The sequence below is a fragment of the Chiloscyllium plagiosum genome, unplaced genomic scaffold, assembly GCF_037043375.1.
Source record: "Chiloscyllium plagiosum isolate Xiang-an unplaced genomic scaffold, Cpla_swu_hap1 HiC_scaffold_31, whole genome shotgun sequence".
Classification (NCBI taxonomy): domain Eukaryota; kingdom Metazoa; phylum Chordata; class Chondrichthyes; order Orectolobiformes; family Hemiscylliidae; genus Chiloscyllium; species Chiloscyllium plagiosum.
In genome coordinates, this window is record NW_028270169.1 from 51031307 (window position 1) to 51046698 (window position 15392).

General features: G+C 61.8%; 1 protein-coding gene across 3 annotated transcripts in view; it reads right to left on the reverse strand.

Annotated features, from left to right (window-relative positions):
- LOC122564151 (AP-2 complex subunit beta) overlaps positions 1-15392 on the reverse strand; it is a 318942-nt gene that overhangs the window by 299788 nt on the left and 3762 nt on the right. The window contains exon 2 of one of the 3 annotated variants that reach the window (XM_087977537.1): positions 1618-1798. The exons of the other annotated variants lie outside the window; for them this stretch is intronic. The gene's annotated coding sequence lies outside the window, so the exon portion shown is untranslated. The remainder of the gene's footprint in view (positions 1-1617; positions 1799-15392) is intronic. 3 annotated transcript variants of the gene reach the window in all.

Below are 15392 nucleotides of genomic sequence, written 5' to 3' on the forward strand. Positions count from 1 at the left end.
CAGAATCAAATTATTACCTTATTCTCAATATCGTTTCTGGAGTAGAGTTTGTAGTCTAGAGTATATTCCCACATTAATAACTCATTGGAGGGCATTTTAATTAAATGAAAAAAATGTTAAGGGTTGAAATATTAACATATTGTTATAACCCAGAAAGTTATTAGATTAGATTAGATTAGATTAGATTACAGTGTGGAAACAGGCCCTTCGGCCCAACAAGTCCACACCGCCCCGCCGAAGCGAAACCCACCCATACCCCTACATTTACCCCTTACCTAACACTACGGGCAATTTAGCATGGCCAATTCACCTGACTCTGCACATCTTTTGGACTGTGGGAGGAAACCGGAGCACCCGGAGGAAACCCACGCAGACACGGGGAGAATGTGCAAACTCCACACAGTCAGTCGCCTGAGGCGGGAATTGAACCCGGGTCTCAGGCGCTGTGAGGCAGCAGTGCTAACCACTGTGCCACCGTGCCGCCGAACTGTGCCACCGTGCCGCCAAGCAGGCAATTCAGGAGAGAACTCAAGTCTAATCTTAAGAAAAGCTGATATAAAAAGGTACAAACTTTCAAAACATGGTGGCTCAGTGGTTAGCACTGCTGCCTCACAGCACCAGGGTCCCAGTTTCGAATCTAGCCTCGGGTGACTGTGTGGAGTTTGCACCTTCTCCCAGTGTCTGCGTGGGTTTCCTCCGGGTGCTCCGGTTTCCTCCCACAATCCAAAGATGTGCAGGTCAGGTGAATTGGCCAGGCTAAATTGCCCATAGTGTTAGGTGCATTAGTCAGAGGGAAAACGGGTCTGGGTGGGTTGCTCTTCAGAGGGTCGGTGTGGACTGATTGGGCCAAAGGGCCTGTTTCCACACTGGAGGGAATCTAACCTAAACTGCAACTTGTACAGAGTAAGAAATGATGCCTAGCTCCTGACTACAACATGACTGCTGTTCTGCACTCCGTCTGGCTCTTGGCTGGCGGGGGGGGGGGGCAGCTGTAGTGATTTGTTTCTTTTCCTCACGGTTTCCTGAAACATCCTCTAATATCTTTGGTCCCTTGTTCTCTTGCCTAGGAAAACGGTGGCGCTATTCCTCAGCTGGCCCTGAGTCATACTTGATTCTACATTGTCACTTTGTTCACATCCATACACTGTCAGATTTCTTCATATTTCTTTTCCGGTTCAATTTAGTCCCAGGATGAGGATGACATGACTGAATTTATTGCTCAGGCCTAGTCCTCCTGGGACGGTAATGCGTGGCTAGCAATTATCATGATAGCTGGCTAGATTGCTGAATAACTTGAGGGAACATTAACAGTCAACAATGGAGTGGGGAGAGCTAAGTAGACTAAACCTAGAGGTAAGATGGACAGATAGTAACCCTGAAGGACAAGGTGAAAGATGAAGGAACACTGCTCTAAGGATCGTATTAATATCGAAAGACTAGTAAATCAGGACAGCAAACTCAAACCCTGGGGATATGTGTTCCAATTCCATCGCAGCAGCTTGCAGAATGTAAACTCAAGGCTACCATTGAAAGTTAGTCCCAGTAACAATGACCATGAAATTACCAGTTGTTGTGATTCACTGATATCTTTTAGCAAAAGAAATCTACCGTTCCTACCTGGTCTGGCCTATATGCAACTCCAGACCCACAGCAATGTGGTTGACTTTGAAACGAAATGACCTCGCAAGACACTCAGTCCAAGGGCAAGAAGCAATGGCCAAGTGCTGGCCTTACCAGCAACACTCACATCCCATAAAAGATTGTTCATACGACAAAAGATTAGCTTTCATCTTTTAGCCTAGAACAGAGGTGATACAAGGAGACACAAATATGACATATGGCAAGGTTAGAGTAGGAAGCTCTCTTCTTCAATCTAGAGCTGGAGTTTTAAAGCTATGTATAAAAAGGGGTAGGCACACTGATCCTGTGCTCATATGGAGGACAACATGAATGTGGAATGGTCGAGTTGGGCCTGGTTCTGTTGCAATTTCTACACAAGTCATTTTCCAAGAAGCAGAAAGTTTGTGACATGCCACTTTGAGGAGGCGTACAGACAAAAGTACTTTCATTGGCAAGCACCTCCCTTATAAACAGTGTAAAATACAAGCTAGCCAATCCCCGTGAAAGCTTCAAGAACACAACCAAGCTCAGCTTCAGGATCTCAGAACCAAAACTACATCCTGCTGCAGATCAAACCAGGATACCCAGTACTGACAAATGATATGCTGCAGCCAGGCTGAGAGAAGCTAACATCATTGAATGTCAACCCTTATTCAGCAAAACCACAGGCTGCAAGAAGTTTTTTCTTTCAATTGGAACAATGAGAGGCCTCATGTTCACCATGCCCCTCTCACAAGCCGATACCAGGCCTATGCAGACTCTGAACCCAGTGTCACACTCATTCAAACACAACACGCAGGATGCACTACTGTTCACTGATCAGGAGGAAGAACAGGTGTTCAATTTCATAATGGGACAATTACTACATTCCCCCTAACCTTTTCAATATACTTCACGAAACTCCTACCCTCTTTACAATTTAGCTTTATCCCCTTAATCTTTGTGTCCTACTTTCTGCTGATTTACCACTGCTCCCTCTTACAGAACCTCTCAGGACATTAAATCATCTGGAGAAAAATAACAAGTACTTTCATCAAAATGAAAGATCTAGTTAATTCTACATTACAAACAGCTCCCACCAGTTACGCCCTACCTTGATGTTGTTACATTTCCTAGAGATACCCACATCATTCTGAAGGAAATTCCAACTTCCAGCTGAAAGAATGTCAGGTTTCAGGTTTTCAGACACACAAAGTAACAAATAAATAAAAACATCAATGAGACATCATTTATGTCATCAGATTTTAGTCTGAACTGTAGAATACAACATTTCCTTCCTACTTTGAACAAACACACACTCACTTCATAGACATAGTTTACACCGTTTAAACTCAATTCTACCAGAGCAAGCCAAAGTGATTCTTAGCTTCAGTGACCTTAATTCTATCCATTTCCTTTCCCAGTGTGGTAACTTTTAACCACAGAACTGTCTTCCATGATGAATTTTTCTGGCAATCCTCTGGCTCAAGCTTTTTCCAGCCTAGTTTTAAATGCTCATGAATTTGGTCTGTTCAATCCAAGCAATAGCTCCCACCTGCACGGTAAACCACAGAAACTTGCTCTCTCTCATCCTGGCAGACTGACTTAGGTCTGCTTGCTCCAGAGCTATCTGAGAAACCCTCCTCTCTCAAAGTCTACCTCCATGGCAATATGAATCACCATGACTTTGCACTCAGGTAGAATTACTAACCAGCTAACCTTTAAAACTCCAACTCCAACTTGAAACAAACTAAACTGCTAAACTAACATATTTAATACTTCGGACAAACTTGGAGACCTCGAGTCTTTTCACTGTCACTGCAGATGTTCTTGCCATTGTCTAAAAGTCTGAATCCCTTGTACCTTTTTCACAGTCAAACTCCCTTGACCTCTCTTTAATAATCAAAGTAGCTAGACTTATTGTAATCAGAATTCAGGCCAAGTCACATGACCCCCATTTCATTTTCACCTAAATTAAAAATACAATCCCAAATTCTTATAAAATCTTAATTCCAACATTATACTCAAAATATTTGTATACAAATAAGGAATAGCAGCACGAGATGTTCAGACTGACAAGCCTGCTCTATCATTCAATAAAAGCATGTCTGATCTTTTACCATAGCTACAAGTTCCTACACGAACCCCATATGCCTTAATTCCTTGAGTATTCAAGAAGAAAATCCATCAGTCACTGACAGAGCATCCACAGCTTCAGGCACAGAGAATTTCAAATATTCACAACCCTTTTAGTGAAGAAATGTGTTATCTCAATTCTAAAGTTTTCACCAAACATAGATAATAGCCAAAGACCAATTCTGAATCTATTACCCTGTCAAGCCCAGACTCCAGCCAATGTTTGAGCAGACAATAATTCAACCACGGAAAATTAGATATATCTGACTGTCACAACTCATGGAAATCCTCCTGATGTCTCATCATTATTGTCACCTTCAATTATCAGGATACTGGAGAAACTAAACACTGCAGAATTTACCAATAACATATGGACTTGCTTGCTGCTTTCAGTCCAGGAGGGAGATAGTCTATTTATCCCTTGCTTGGTTTGTTAGCTTCCTCACTCACTAAAGTTAGTTCAATAACATGATTTTACTACAATATTGACAATTATAGGCTCATTTTGTTTTCATTACTTTGCTGTAGACAGCTACTGACTGAATTATGTAAATCACAGGGACCTCTGAATTCTTGCCACAATTCGACAGGGTTGAAATTTGCTGTCACAGAAACCATGCCTCCCCCAAACATCAGAAAGGTTTGCACTCTTTCAGAAGCAATCACTCTCAACACTGGAAACCACTGCACACTCACTAACGCAGTCCTAAACAGAAACAATCTCACCTCGAGTCACACAGCAGCTCATCAGCAACATACACATCATTACCCTAGTAACAGCTTAAAGCCAGGATTTCAATAAACAGACCATATCTGTTTCCAGGCTGTCGAAGGTAAAAATGGAACAGGATGTTAAGATGCTCAATCTAAATTTCCTCAAAAACTCAGCAGGCAGAAATCATTACTCAATTTACAAAACATATCACTAAGATACACTGCTTACAAGAATGACAAGCAAATTTTCTGCCTAATTATCATATTCTTTAAAAAGATATTATCCCAGGACATGTTGTAGCCAAACATTTTGTCACCTTTGAACCTCAATGTAAATTATTGGTCATTTGGGTACAAAAGTACAAAAGATGTACATTACCCATGGAACAACATCCCAGCAAGGAGTCAACACCCACAGGAGACAAGGGAAAGAAAAGGAATCAAAATTCAAGATGAGGAGATTGAGTAAACAAAACTCAAATAATGCAGTTTAATATTCAGCATTTTATTAGGTCTTTCTTTTTCTGCCCTATCCAAGAAACATGTTGAAAGGTTCTTGATGGCAACAGGATTATATAAATGCAGAGGTTATTTCACACATTGATACTGCAAAATATCTATCACTCTGAACTCAGCCAGTTTCACAGGTGACAGTCCTAAAATCATCAATACTTATTACAAGACAGCAGCAACGGCAGGGGAGGAAGTGTTCGGGCTCTGTGCTTGTATGTTCCCGCTCACCTGGCCAGCTGCATTCTTCTTTGTTCTTTTTGTTTTGTTTCTTTATTTCTTCAGTTTTCTTTTGTATCAAAGTTCACTTTTTCTTCTGTTCTGCAGCTGCAGAGGAGGAGGGTGGTTGCCAGGACCCGCTGTGGCAGTGGCAGCGCGGTGGATCCAGACGTCCATTTCTCATGGCCATGGCTTTATCAAAGGCTTCATCATAGTGGGTCGGATCCGTTCCTCCATGCGGCTTGGTGGTTCAGGTCCGTTCCTTGTGGCTGTGGAAGAAATGTGGCAGCTTCATGTGGCAACTGAAGTGGCGATGGCTTCAGCACCTTGGTGGGTCCACTCTGTCCCTCCGTGCTATGGTGCAATGCAGTGGCTTGAAAGTTGGCAACGCGGTGGGTCTGGTCTGGAAATCCTTGCTTTGGTGACCTCAGGGGCAACTTTGGCAGTGGAGTCCTGTAGCCACTCCATAAACCCAGATTGCCGTGGGGGAAGCAAAAGATGAACTTTGTCCTAACTTTGTCTCAATTAGTTCTTTTATAACTTCTGTAATTAACATGGCACCAAATTGTGGCGACTTATACACATTCTCATTGTATTTTCATAAATACAAGTGACAATAAATTGCTATTCTATACTATTCTAATACTTCAGCTTACATGCTCATTCCTGGTGCAAGTGAGAAAGGTTAAATATACAGTTGATTTTTTTAATGCAGTTCAATTAGACAATTCTAAAATAAACTTCTATCATAATGCTTTACCAAAGTGATGTAATTACACTAAAAGGCGTGTCATTCTAATAAGTGAACATCTGGGCATCTCACGTACAACAGGTTGTGGTCTTGCTCTTGGGATTGGTTTTCTGAAGATATTAACTTCCCAAGCATCTTGACCAAGTGGTCATTTGCAGTGAATGTCTGTGAACTATTCAACAATGGAAGCTGTCATGGCCCAGTCCAATTTCCAGTCAGAGGAATAAGAATGAGACCTTAGAGAGTTGATCGTTTGTGGATTTCTCCCTTGACCACAGAATGTGCCCAGTCCAAATGCCCATCCTGTCTGAAACCAGTTCAATAATCCAACTCAGGATCTTTAGTTATGCTTGGTTCCTCAAAGTATCAGCACTTTAAGAATGGAAGGCTTTAGTTTTAAATGTTCCAATCAACCTGTTTGTATAGTTTGTATGTTGGTATACCCCTGTGGAGTAGCTAGGCCTCTTCAGTCCAAGGAATCCAAAGTAGACAGGCAGGAGACTGGAAGAACACAGCAACGAGGCAGCATCAGGAGGTGGGGAAGTCGAAGTTTTGGGTGTAACCCTTCCTCAGGTCAGTCCTGAAGAAGGGTTACACCAGAAACGTCGACTTCACCATCTCCTGATGCTGCCTGACTTGCTGTGTTCCTCCAGCCTCCTGCCGGTCTACTCTTGGGTCTAGGGTCAAGGACACTACCACTTTGTGGCAAGAGGAGCTTCCATGGGTTTGTTTTATACTATTTTCCTGATCAACCTGCTTAAAGATGTTATTATCCACCTCAGGACCAGGTGAGACTTGAGCCAGGCCTCCTGGTTCAGAGTTAGGAACACTTCCACTGACCTTGCTTTTAATTCCCCGACCTGAGTTTATTTCTTTTAGTGTGGGGGGCAATTGGGGTAACTCAACAGATTTCAGTTGCAGATTACGGGATGCTTTAAAAAGGCAAGAAACTGTTCAATAATTAAGATTGGCATTAAATAATTTTGTACAATGGACCAAAGCAACTTTAATTGCCATCAGCGATTGCAGGGCTCACCCACTACAGTACTGTGGGTTGTAGACTTTCACATTTGATCTCTGGGGTAACCTGATCAGCTTTGGTTGCCAAATACAGAGGAACCTCCTTTACCCAACCGTGGGGGGGGTGTTGGGAAAGTTATTCAGGTGGGGAAGTGAGGTGGAGAGGTGGTTCGGAGGGTGTAGGGTGGGGCAGTTGTGAGGGGAATGGGGAAGTGATTCAGGGGGTATGAGAGTTGGAGAAGTAATTGGGGTGGGGGTGGGAGAAGTGATTGGGGTGGGGGTGGGAGAAGTGATTGGGGTGGGGGTGGGAGATGTGATTGGGGCGGGGGTGGGAGATGTGATTGGGGCGGGGGTGGGAGAAGTGATTGGGGGTGGGATTGGGGGTGGGAGAAGTGATTGGGGTTGGGAGTGGGGGTGGGGGAAGCGATTGGGGGTGGGAGTGGGGGTGGGGGAAGCGATTGGGGGTGGGGGAAGCGAATGGGGGTGGGGGGGTTGGAGAAGTGATTGGGGGTTGGGCAAGTGAGAGAAGGGGGTGGGGTACTACTTGGGGAGGTGGGGGAAGTAATTGGGGGGTGAGGGAAGTAATTGCGGGGACGAAGGGATGGGGGACGAAGGGATGGGGGACGAAGGGATGGGGGACGAAGGGATGGGGGACGAAGGGATGGGGGACGAAGGGATGGGGGACGAAGGGATGGGGAAGTGATGGGGGGGTGAAGTGACGGGAAGTGATTGAGGTGGTGAGGAAGTGTCTGGGGGGGGGGTGAAGTGATGGGGGGGAGGGGGGGGAAGTGATGGGGGGGAGGGGGGGAAGTGATGGGGGGGAGGGGGGGAAGTGATGGGGGGGAGGGGGGGAAGTGATGGGGGGGAGGGGGGGAAGTGATGGGGGGGAGGGGGGGGAAGTGATGGGGGGGAGGGGGGGGAAGTGATGGGGGGGAGGGGGGGAAGTGATGGGGGGGAGGGGGGGAAGTGATGGGGGGGAGGGGGGGAAGTGATGGGGGGGAGGGGGGGAAGTGATGGGGGGGAGGGGGGGAAGTGATGGAGGGAGGGGGGAAGTGATGGGGGGGAGAGGGGAATTGATGGGGGGAGGGGGGAAGTGATGGGGGGAGGGGGGAAGTGATGGGGGGGAGGGGGGAAGTGATGGGGGGGAGGGGGGAAGTGATGGGGGGGAGGGGGGAAGTGATGGGGGGAGGGGGGAAGTGATGGGGGGAGGGGGGAACTGATGGGGGGAGGGGGGAACTGATGGGGGGAGGGGGGAACTGATGGGGGGAGGGGGGAACTGATGGGGGGAGGGGGGAACTGATGGGGGGAGGGGGGAACTGATGGGGGGAGGGGGGAACTGATGGGGGGAGGGGGGAACTGATGGGGGGAGGGGGGAACTGATGGGGGGAGGGGGGAACTGATGGGGGGAGGGGGGAAGTGATGGGGGGAGGGGGGAAGTGATGGGGGAGGGGGAAGGGATGGGGGGAGGGGGGGAAGGGATGGGGGGGAGGGGGGGAAGGGATGGGGGGAGGGGGGGAAGGGATGGGGGGGAGGGGGGGAAGGGATGGGGGGGAGAGGGGGAAGGGATGGGGGGGAGGGGGGAAGTGATGGGGGGAAGGGATGGGGGGGGAGGGGGGAAGTGATGGGGGGGAAGTGATGGGGGGGAAGTGATGGGGGGGTGGAGGGGGAAGTGATGGGGGGGTGGAGGGGGAAGTGATGGGGGGGTGGAGGGGGAAGTGATGGGGGGGTGGAGGGGGAAGTGATGGGGGGGTGGAGGGGGAAGTGATGGGGGGGGTGGAGGGGGAAGTGATGGGGGGGTGGAGGGGGAAGTGATGGGGGGGAAGTGCTGGGGGGGTGGAGGGGGAAGTGCTGGGGGGGTGGAGGGGGAAGTGCTGGGGGGTGGGGGGGGGGGAAGTGATGGGGGGGTGGGGGGGGGGGGAAGTGATGGGGGGGTGGGGGGGGGGAAGTGATGGGGGGGTGGGGCGGGGGAAGTGATGGGGGGGTGGGGGGGGAAGTGATGGGGGGGGGAAGTGATGGGGGGGTGGGGGGGAAGTGATGGGGGGGTGGGGGGGGTGATGGGGGGTGGGGGGGAAGTGATGGGGGGGGAAGTGATGGGGGGGTGGGGGGGGGGGAAGTGATGGGGGGGTGGGGGGGGGAAGTGATGGGGGGGGGAAGTGATGGGGGGTGGGGGGGGGGAGTGATGGGGGGTGGGGGGGTGGGGGGGAAGTGATGGGGGGAAGTGATGGGGGGGTGGGCGGGGGGAGTGATGGGGGGGTGGGGGGGGAGTGAGGGGGGGGGAGTGATGGGGGGGTGGGGGTGGAAGTGCTGGGGGGGTGGAGGGGGAAGTGCTGGGGGGGTGGGGGGGGGCGGGTGACGGGGGGGCGGGTGACGGGGGGGCGGGTGACGGGGGGGCGGGTGACGGGGGGGCGGGTGACGGGGGGGCGGGTGACGGGGGGGCGGGTGACGGGGGGGCGGGGTGACGGGGGGGGCGGGTGACGGGGGGGCGGGTGACGGGGGGGGCGGGTGACGGGGGGGGGCGGGTGACGGGGGGGCGGGTGACGGGGGGGCGGGTGACGGGGGGGCGGGTGACGGGGGGGGCGGGTGACGGGGGGGCGGGTGACGGGGGGGGCGGGTGACGGGGGGGGCGGGTGACGGGGGGGGCGGGTGACGGGGGGGCGGGTGACGGGGGGGCGGGTGACGGGGGGGGCGGGTGACGGGGGGGCGGGTGACGGGGGGGCGGGTGACGGGGGGGCGGGTGACGGGGGGGCGGGTGACGGGGGGGCGGGTGACGGGGACGGGGGGCGGGTGACGGGGGGGGCGGGTGACGGGGGGGCGGGTGACGGGGGGGGCGGGTGACGGGGGGGCGGGTGACGGGGGGGCGGGTGACGGGGGGGGCGGGGTGACGGGGGGGGCGGGTGACGGGGGGGGCGGGTGACGGGGGGGGCGGGTGACGGGGGGGGCGGGTGACGGGGGGGGCGGGTGACGGGGGGGGCGGGTGACGGGGGGGGCGGGTGACGGGGGGGGCGGGTGACGGGGGGGCGGGGGTGACGGGGGGGCGGGTGACGGGGGGCGGGCGGGGGGGTGACGGGGGGGCGGGTGACGGGGGGGCGGGTGACGGGGGGGCGGGTGACGGGGGGGCGGGTGACGGGGGGGGCGGGGTGACGGGGGGGCGGGTGACGGGGGGGGCGGGTGACGGGGGGGCGGGTGACGGGGGGGCGGGTGACGGGGGGGCGGGTGACGGGGGGGCGGGTGACGGGGGGGCGGGTGACGGGGGGGGCGGGTGACGGGGGGGGCGGGTGACGGGGGGGGCGGGTGACGGGGGGGCGGGTGACGGGGGGGCGGGTGACGGGGGGGCGGGTGACGGGGGGGCGGGTGACGGGGGGGCGGGTGACGGGGGGGCGGGTGACGGGGGGGCGGGGTGACGGGGGGGGCGGGGTGACGGGGGGGGCGGGTGACGGGGGGGCGGGTGACGGGGGGGCGGGTGACGGGGGGGGGCGGGGGTGACGGGGGGGCGGGTGACGGGGGGGCGGGTGACGGGGGGGGCGGGTGACGGGGGGGGCGGGGTGACGGGGGGGCGGGTGACGGGGGGGCGGGTGACGGGGGGGCGGGTGACGGGGGGGGCGGGTGACGGGGGGGGCGGGTGACGGGGGGGCGGGGTGACGGGGGGGCGGGTGACGGGGGGGGCGGGGTGACGGGGGGGCGGGTGACGGGGGGGCGGGTGACGGGGGGGGCGGGTGACGGGGGGGCGGGTGACGGGGGGGCGGGTGACGGGGGGGCGGGTGACGGGGGGGCGGGGTGACGGGGGGGGCGGGTGACGGGGGGCGGGTGACGGGGGGGCGGTGACGGGGGGGCGGGTGACGGGGGGGGCGGGGGTGACGGGGGGGCGGGTGACGGGGGGGGGCGGGTGACGGGGGGGGCGGGTGACGGGGGGGCGGGTGACGGGGGGGCGGGTGACGGGGGGGCGGGTGACGGGGGGGGCGGGTGACGGGGGGGCGGGTGACGGGGGGGCGGGTGACGGGGGGGGCGGGTGACGGGGGGGCGGGGTGACGGGGGGGCGGGTGACGGGGGGGCGGGTGACGGGGGGGGGCGGGGGTGACGGGGGGGCGGGTGACGGGGGGGCGGGTGACGGGGGGGGCGGGGTGACGGGGGGGGCGGGTGACGGGGGGGCGGGTGACGGGGGGGCGGGGTGACGGGGGGGGCGGGTGACGGGGGGGCGGGTGACGGGGGGGCGGGTGACGGGGGGGGCGGGTGACGGGGGGGCGGGTGACGGGGGGGCGGGTGACGGGGGGGCGGGTGACGGGGGGGCGGGGTGACGGGGGGGCGGGTGACGGGGGGGCGGGGGTGACGGGGGGGCGGGTGACGGGGGGGCGGGTGACGGGGGGGGCGGGTGACGGGGGGGCGGGTGACGGGGGGGCGGGTGACGGGGGGGCGGGTGACGGGGGGGGCGGGTGACGGGGGGCGGGGTGACGGGGGGGGCGGGTGACGGGGGGGGGGCGGGGGGGGTGACGGGGGGGCGGGTGACGGGGGGGCGGGTGACGGGGGGGGCGGGTGACGGGGGGGCGGGTGACGGGGGGGCGGGTGACGGGGGGGCGGGTGACGGGGGGGGCGGGTGACGGGGGGGCGGGTGACGGGGGGGCGGGTGACGGGGGGGCGGGGGTGACGGGGGGGCGGGTGACGGGGGGGGCGGGTGACGGGGGGGCGGGTGACGGGGGGGCGGGTGACGGGGGGGGCGGGGGGTGACGGGGGGGGCGGGGGTGACGGGGGGCGGGTGACGGGGGGGCGGGTGACGGGGGGGCGGGTGACGGGGGGGCGGGTGACGGGGGGGCGGGTGACGGGGGGCGGGTGACGGGGGGGCGGGTGACGGGGGGGCGGGGTGACGGGGGGGCGGGTGACGGGGGGGCGGGTGACGGGGGGGCGGGTGACGGGGGGGGCGGGTGACGGGGGGGCGGGTGACGGGGGGGCGGGTGACGGGGGGGCGGGTGACGGGGGGGCGGGTGACGGGGGGGGCGGGTGACGGGGGGGCGGGTGACGGGGGGGCGGGGTGACGGGGGGGCGGGGTGACGGGGGGGCGGGTGACGGGGGGGCGGGTGACGGGGGGGGCGGGTGACGGGGGGGCGGGTGACGGGGGGGCGGGTGACGGGGGGGCGGGTGACGGGGGGGCGGGGTGACGGGGGGGGGCGGGTGACGGGGGGGGGCGGGTGACGGGGGGGCGGGTGACGGGGGGGCGGGTGACGGGGGGGCGGAGTGACGGGGGGGCGAGTGACGGGGGGGCGAGTGACGGGGGGGCGAGTGACGGGGGGGCGAGTGACGGGGGGGCGAGTGACGGGGGGGCGAGTGACGGGGGGGCGAGTGACGGGGGGGGCGAGTGACGGGGGGGGCGAGTGACGGGGGGGCGAGTGACGGGGGGGGCGAGTGACGGGGGGGCGAGTGACGGGGGGGCGAGTGACGGGGGGGCGAGTGACGGGGGGGCGAGTGACGGGGGGGCGAGTGACGGGGGGGCGAGTGACGGGGGGGCGAGTGACGGGGGGGCGAGTGACGGGGGGGCGAGTGACGGGGGGGGCGAGTGACGGGGGGGCGAGTGACGGGGGGGCGAGTGACGGGGGGGCGAGTGACGGGGGGGGCGAGTGACGGGGGGGCGAGTGACGGGGGGGCGAGTGACGGGGGGGCGAGTGACGGGGGGGCGAGTGACGGGGGGGGCGAGTGACGGGGGGGGCGAGTGACGGGGGGGGCGAGTGACGGGGGGGGCGAGTGACGGGGGGGCGAGTGACGGGGGGGCGAGTGACGGGGGGGCGAGTGACGGGGGGCGAGTGACGGGGGGGCGAGTGACGGGGGGGCGAGTGACGGGGGGGCGAGTGACGGGGGGGGCGAGTGACGGGGGGGGCGAGTGACGGGGGGGCGAGTGACGGGGGGGGCGAGTGACGGGGGGGCGAGTGACGGGGGGGCGAGTGACGGGGGGGCGAGTGACGGGGGGCGAGTGACGGGGGGGCGAGTGACGGGGGGGCGAGTGACGGGGGGGCGAGTGACGGGGGGCGAGTGACGGGGGGGCGAGTGACGGGGGGGCGAGTGACGGGGGGGCGAGTGACGGGGGGGCGAGTGACGGGGGGGGCGAGTGACGGGGGGGCGAGTGACGGGGGGGGCGAGTGACGGGGGGGCGAGTGACGGGGGGGCGAGTGACGGGGGGGCGAGTGACGGGGGGGGCGGTGACGGGGGGGCGAGTGACGGGGGGGCGAGTGACGGGGGGGCGAGTGACGGGGGGGCGAGTGACGGGGGGGGCGAGTGACGGGGGGGGCGAGTGACGGGGGGGCGAGTGACGGGGGGGCGAGTGACGGGGGGGCGAGTGACGGGGGGGCGAGTGACGGGGGGGCGAGTGACGGGGGGGCGAGTGACGGGGGGGCGAGTGACGGGGGGGGCGAGTGACGGGGGGGGCGAGTGACGGGGGGGGCGAGTGACGGGGGGGCGAGTGACGGGGGGGGCGAGTGACGGGGGGGGCGAGTGACGGGGGGGCGAAGTGACGGGGGGGCGAGTGACGGGGGGGCGGGGGGCGAGTGACGGGGGGGGGCGAGTGACGGGGGGGGGCGAGTGACGGGGGGGCGAGTGACGGGGGGGCGAGTGACGGGGGGGCGAGTGACGGGGGGGCGAGTGACGGGGGGGAGTGACGGGGGGCGGGGGGGAAGTGATGGGGGGGTGGGCGGGGTAGTGATGGGGTGGTGGGGGGGAGTGATGGGGGGTGGGGGGGGAAGTGATGGGGGGTGGGGGGGGGAAGGGATGGGGGGTGGGGGGGGAAGGGATGGGGGGTGGGGGGGGGAAGTGATGGGGGGTTGGGGGGAAGTGATGGGGGGGTGGTGGGGAAGTGATGGGAGGGTGGGGGGGGATGTGATGGGAGGGTGGGGGGGAAGTGATGGGGGGGTGGGGGGGAAGTGATGGGGGGGTGGGGGGGGAAGTGATGGGGGGGTGGGGTGGGAAGTGATGGGGGGTGGGGTGGGAAGTGATGGGGGGTTGGGGGGGAAGTGATGGGGGGGTGGGGGGGAAGGGGTGGGGGGGAAGTGATGGGGAGGTGGGGGCGAAGTGATGGGGGTTGGGGGGGGAGTGATGGGGGGGGGGGGGGGAGTGATGGGGGTTGGGGGGGGAGTGATGGGGGGGTGGGGGGAGTGATGGGGGGTGGGGGGGAAGTGATGGGGGGTGGGGGGGAAGTGATGGGGGGTGGGGGGGAAGTGATGGGGGGGTGGGGGGGAAGTGATGGGGGGGTGGGGGGAAGTGATGGGGGGGGTGGGGGGAAGTGATGGGGGGGGTGGGGGGAAGTGATGGGGGGGTGGTGGGGAAGTGATGGGAGGGCGGGGGGGGAAGTGATGGGAGGGTGGGGGGGGAAGTGATGGGAGGGTGGGGGGGGGAAGTGATGGGAGGGTGGGGGGGGGAAGTGATGGGTGGGTGGGGGGGGGGAAGTGATGGGGGGGGGGGAGGTGTGGGGGGGGGGGGGAAGTGATGGGAGGGTGGGGGGGGGAAGTGATGGGAGGGTGGGGGGGGAAGTGATGGGGAGGTGGGGGGGAAGTGATGGGGGTTGGGGGGGGAAGTGATGGGGGTTGGGGGGGGGAGTGATGGGGGGAGTGATGGGGGGGTGGGGGGGAGTGATGGGGGGGTGGGGGGGAGTGATGGGGGGTGGGGGGAGTGATGGGGGGGTGGGGGGGAGTGATGGGGGGGTGGGGGGGAGTGATGGGGGGTGGGGGGGAGTGATGGGGGGGTGGGGGGGAGTGATGGGGGGGTGGGGGGGAAGTGATGGGGGGGTGGGGGGGGAAGTGATGGGGGGGTGGGGGGGGGAGTGATGGGGGGTGGGGGGGGAGTGATGGAGGGGTGGGGGGGAAGTGGATGGGGGGGGTGGGGGGGGAGTGATGGGGGGGAGTGATGGGGGGGTGGGGGGGAAGTGATGGGGGTTGGGGGGTGAAGTGATGGGGGGGTGGGGGGGAAGTGATGGGGGTGGGGGGGGAAGTGATGGGGGTGGGGGGGGAGTGATGGAGGGGTGGGGGGGGGGAGTGATGGGGGGGGAGTGTGGGGGGGGAAGTGATGGGGGGGTGGGGGGGGAGTGGGGTGGGGGGTGGGGGGGAAGTGATGGGGGGTGGGGGGGAAGTGATGGGGGGGAAGTGATGGGGGGGTGGGGGGGTGGGGGGGGAGTGATGGGGGGGTGGGGGGGTGGGGGGAGTGATGGGGGGGTGGGGGGGGAGTGATGGGGGAGTGGGGGGGGAGTGATGGGGGGGGTGGGGGGGGAAGTGATGGGGGGGGGGAAGTGATGGGGGGGTGGGGGGGGGTGATGGGGGGGAGTGATGGGGGGGGTGGGGGGGGAGTGTGGGTGGGTGGGGGGGAGTGATGGGGGTGGGGGGGGAAGTGATGGGGGGGGAAGTGATGGGGGGTGGGGGGGGGAGTGATGGGGGGGTGGGGGGGGAAGTGGGGGGGATGGGGGGGGGGGGGGAGTGAT